The following is a 5810-nucleotide window of genomic DNA, read 5'->3' on the forward strand; positions in this document are numbered from 1 at the left end:
AGATATAGTGCCGCATGGATATAACCTGGTGGTCAGGTCCAGTACCACTGTAATGGAACCCTCAACAATGCAATTCACTGCATGAGCATGGAGAGTTTTAATACAGACCGTAGGCTTTGGTAATACTACAAATTGATTTTTCAGGATAGTATCACCACCACTGTCACTAGTTTGCAAAATAGAATAATAAAAAAAAAATGGGATGAAAGTACACCTTTACCTCCAAGAGCACCCAAGCACAAAAAGTTAGCTTTAGCTTCATCAATTTAAATATGGATCAATACAACTTTTGAAACACTAAAAGAGTTTGATGGCATGTCACAGTGATTTTTACAGAGCACTTGTATCCTTTGTATTTACAATGGCTAGTTAAAGTTAAATAGATATTGGTGAGGTGTATCTTCTATTTTAATGGCAGGAGTTAAATAAGAGTTTAATAATAAGGAAAATATATTTTTTCTCCATGGACTTTATGAAAAAGACATATACAAGAAACATTTATTTTTTTTGTTTCTTTGGCTCACTAATGTTGGGCTTGATGGAGATTTAGGATAAGGGCTTACTAACACCAGCATATAGTGCAAAAAGGATTGAAATGCTTCTGTCTGTTGAATTTGTGAGTGAGAGGTATGCCCTGCCCTTTAACAAGCTTATATGTCAATGGAAGATGATGAAATGAAGAGTTTATTTTCTTAAATATATTTTACCATTGAAAAATTACTTTAATAGCTTTTCAAATCAGGTTTTGCTTTTATCAAAATGGAGAGAAGAGGGTCATTCTAGCAGCTTATTTTTGCATAGTCTATTTATGAACCAAGTTAGAAACTTTCACAGGTGCTTCACTGATATGAAAAAATTCGACAGTGGTGATGCAGTGTAAAACCAGCAATGTTTTCAAACAATGCAGAGTTAAAGAGGATTGTTAATTTATGTTTGCAGTCTCTCCTAGACTCTGATCCAGCAAAGCACTGAAGCACATGCTTAACTAAGCACGTGAGTAGTCCCACTGAAGTCACTTGAGAATATACACATGCTTAAAGTTAAGCACATGCTTAAGTGGCTTTTCTGGATCTGGGCCATAATGTATACGGACAATAATCCTGCAGCATGTGCTGTCATTCTGATTCAAAGTCTGTCTTCCTTGGCCCAAAGTACATCCTCAGGCCCATTCATCCTATAACTTGGACATGTGAGATTTTATGAGAAAATTCTAATATAAGGGAAAAAAATCTACTAAAACTGTATCATGCAATAACCATTCTCCTCAAAAGTATAGTCAGACAAGAAAAGACTATATTAAAATGATATTCACAGCTGCATTCAAAATTATGAACTACTATGTTTGCTTCAAAATTCTGTATGATGGTAGAAAAAATAGAGAGAGCACAAGTATGGGACTGAAATCTTGAATATATTTTTTAATTTATATTACCTCAGACATGGATATATGATACCAGTATTTAATGAACTATAGCACTGAATATAAATAAACATTATTCTGAATATCTTTAATGTGTAGTATTTTATAGCTAAATGACCCACCTCTACCACAAAATGAGGAAAAAAACTAAACTAGATACAGTTGGATAGAGGATGTAAATTAGCCATCCCCTGTGTTTTAGTAAATCTATTAAATATGATTTTTATGTGGATGTCCCCATTCCACCTTGCACATTTGACTTTACTGACTTGATGGCTGAGAAGGTGGTTTGCAGTTTTTAAGTAATAAAAGTCCAGTTGCATATTTAGGACCTTATTCTGAACCCCTTATCTAGGTAAAACTTTATGCAATAGGAAGTTTTACCTGTACAGAAACTGCAGGAATGGGGACTTAATTGGGGACTACTTCAAAGCTGGTTCTTCACTCTATCTGCCGAGTTGCTGCATTCTGTTCACATACAGCTGAAATCAGTGGCACATCAGGACTTCCCTGGTAAGTACAAATGCACTGCTTTGCTATATTCATCAGCATTGCAGGCACATTCTGCTGGATGTATGCAATACAGTGGGTAGCAGTTAAAAGGAATATTTTTCAGCCAAACTAAAATCTTTCTAGTTTCACTGGGTCTTGCATGCCAGTGAAGAATTTGAGAAATTATGGAACATTGTCTCAAAAGATCCAGAATTCGTTAATGAACACACAATCAAAGAATGCATCATGGGCCAAATTCACAACCAATTTAAGGAGATCATTGCAGTCACCGAGTTGCAACTACTTAACCAGCAAAATGAATGTCTTCCCATATGTTCACGGGTTAGATGACAGTATTATGCACACATACAAAATTCTGTGAAGTGTTGGATTAGTTTGATACCTAATATTGAATGGAATGTCAAACCTGTCAGCCTCTGGTCAAAAGGTGTTCGTGTACCATGTCTAAACAAAAATTAAGTGCCTGGCCCAACATTCCAGACACACCTGAAAGGGCCAGCAAGTTCACTGGGAGGGGATTTTCAGTAGGCAAGGAATGCGGGGTTGGGACTTTAGTGATATGTATCTACATATTTCATAAAGAGGTTTTTTTTATATACCGGTAATTAATTTTCCCCCTTGTTATTTGGGAATGGCCGTGATCAGTCCATATTGGTAGATGTTCCAATTTTCAGAGAAATTGACAGGTGTTACCTTTTCATCAACTTAGTTTTTGTATTCTCTTGTTGCCTAAGAAAATCTGAAAATAAAAAGTTCCATCCGTGCTCTTGCATAAGAGAAAGTGTTAACTTTCCTACATAACTTGCACATGTGTTTCTATTATACAGCTTTCAGAAAAGGAGAAGTGGGATTACAATGCTTCATTGGAAAGAAGGATGACTGTTGATAGAGGTTGTGTGTGTGTGTGTGTGTGTGTGTGTGCTTGCTTGCTGGCTTCTCAGTTCTCACACTTAAAATATGACAATCTAACTAGGTTGCAGGACAAGTGTACATAGTCCATTTTGACCCTGATCATTTAAAAACCCCCAAACCACTGAAGTGCCCACATTGTAACAATAGAATATTGCAAATTCCCCATATTATTCAGCCACTGTATCCCTTCAGTCTGCATTCATGCACACCCAAAACTCTCAGCGATGTCACTGGGTCTGAAAACATATTTTACTAACCTAGGATCTGCTTCCACTCCCGTTGACGTTAATATAAAAATTCCTATGAATGTCAATGGGCTAAACAGGTATCCAGCAATCTGCCTGAGAAAGAAGCAGCAGCGATTAGCTATGCTGCCCCAGGAGCAGAACAGGGAATAGACTCTGGCACAGAGTCACAATTCAGATCATATTTCCCCATTGCACCGTGTGGGAAGTAAGCTGCACCAGCCTTCTTTCTGGTGTGGAAGATGCTGAATGTATAGGCTAGCTCACAATTGAGCCCACTGAGAGCGGGATCCTTTTTAGGGGTCAGATTGTGGCCCAGGCTGAGTGCCATGCCTCCCACTCTCCTGAGCCTGTGGGCAGACAGTGGATGGAGCTCACTTGTTACTTACAGCTGACAGGTTCAAGGCAGGGCAGGTAGCAGTTCGGACCAATCATAAATTATTACCTCTCTGTAGCAAAGGGAGAACAACCAATGGGCTGTCCCATAAGAGGGTTTGTGGTAACACCAGTCTCACACTACATGATTTGAAACACGAAAAACATCCACATTTTAAAATTTCCCTCTAATTATGAATCACATTAGCCTCTGTATCTGCCCACTAACTGGTGGAGTGTCTTCAATTTGCCACACCAGTCTACCGGCATGCTTTAAGGACCTGATTCTGCCTTATTCAGGTCAATGGTGGGTTGCTATTTAATGCACTGGGAGCAAGATCAGACCCGGCCTAATGGTATGTCTACACTGCAGTAAAACACCCCTGGCTGGCCCCGGTCAGCTGATTTAGGCTTGCAAGGCTATAAAATCGCAGTGTAAATGTTCGGCCTCGGACTGGAGCCCAGGCTCTGGGAACTCTGGATGGGGGAAGGTCCCAGAGCCTGGGCTGCAGCCAGAATGTCTGCAATTTTATAGCCCTGCAGCCTGAGCCCAAATCTGCTAACCCGGGCCAGACAAGGGTGTTTTATTGCAATGTAGACAGACCCTAAAAGAGCACAGAAACCTTTTCTTTTTTCTTCTTTTTTTTCCTCACTTGTACAGAATGGAAATGAGAATTTGGAACAGAAAAGGCAACTGTAGCAGAAGCATCTCTTGTGCTATTTTTAGATCCTGTCCCTCCCCTGTTCCCAGCTAGAGGCCAGCACTCTGCATCTGGCAGCCAATTGCAGAGAAGCTTCCATGGGAGTGAGAGAGAGAGAGAGAGAGAGTGTGTGTGTGTGTGTACGCACACTGATGTTTTGAACATTGATGCTGCCAACATTTGGCTGTGCTGTGTGATTTTTTTTTTCACAGTGTAAGTGCATCTCCTATATTCAGTTTCATAACTGAGAATGATGAGATCTGTTTATTTCACAGTAGGAGACATTGGGCCCAATCGTACAGTTTACTGTACATCTCTTTAGCTTTATTGGAATTTTCAGGTGCTCAGCACCTCATGGAAGCCACTCAGCTCCTTGCAGAATCAGATCCATTGCTTGTTAGCTTTTCAAATTGTGAATTGAGGGCCAATCCTGGAAACGCTATTGAGCACAATGCACTTGTAATTAACATTTGCAAGATCTCAGGACCTAAGGGAAAAATTCATCCCTACACTGGTAATGTTTGGTGCAGGGACCAGTAACTTTACATCACCTTTGTGCTGCCCCTATACTGTGTTCCCTCTAAGTTGTGCAGTTGGGCAGCCACCCAGGAGAGATTCAAGGGCCGTGCACTTGATTAGCAGAGCCGCGTACATCCGCAGCGTGTGTTCAGCTGCCCCCTCCCCCTGCTGCTTTGCAGCCACGTTGCTCCTGCAGCTGCTCCTGGGATCCTCCTGCTAGCTGTGCAGAGCAGGGGGCTGATGTCAGGGTGTCCCCCTTCCCCAAGCCACTGTACCCTATCTCCATAGAGCAGGGGAGAGGGGATAGGGCTCAGGACTTGGAGCAGCTCTAAGGTCTGAACAAGCCTGGTGAGTGCCTTAATGAGAGCGTGCACGGTTTCTGAGGTTTCCCCAGCAGCTAGCACACATAATCTCTCTTCTCCCTCCCCCGCCCATGTACCCCATCTCTGCAGAGAGGGGAAGGAGGGACATGGTTCAGGAGGAGGAGAGCTTTCAGTTAGTGCCTTAAAGAGACAGCAGATGGCATCTCTCAAGAACTTCCCCAGCAGCCAGCGCGCACACAGTCTCTGTGTCACACATACACTCATCTTGTCTCTGTGTGTGTCTCTCTCACTCAGTCTCTGTGTGACGCACATTGTCTGTGTCACACATCTCCCAACACATACTTGTGGTGTTGTTACTTCTTTGTACTTCCTGCAATGTACATATATTCTCGCTCATTTTATGCTTTCCAAGTGTGTTATTTTAGTGTTTTGACTGGTTTATGAATTTCATAATTTTTATTTCTCTCTTACACTTAAATTTAATTCTTTGAGTAGTGAGTTCTAAAATGCCTAACCTATCCTAGCTGGAGTAATTATCCCTATGGTAACTTTTTAAAAATATATAATTATATCTAGGTTTTTTGTTTCTACTGGTGGTGCACATCCACACATTACCTTGGTGCACATAACAAAATTTATTCTGCTCTTGGGTGGAAAAAATTAGAGGGAACATTGCAAAAGGCTGCCAAAGCTCAGGTTGTCTCTTGATGCAGGTTAGAGTAGCCTGAAGTTTACCTTAACTGGTGCCCAGATAATAACAGTCCTTTCGGACCAATAGCTTAGGGATACCCAAACCACCACG

This window comes from Emys orbicularis, chromosome 1 (genome assembly GCF_028017835.1).
Source record: "Emys orbicularis isolate rEmyOrb1 chromosome 1, rEmyOrb1.hap1, whole genome shotgun sequence".
NCBI lineage: Eukaryota > Metazoa > Chordata > Testudines > Emydidae > Emys > Emys orbicularis.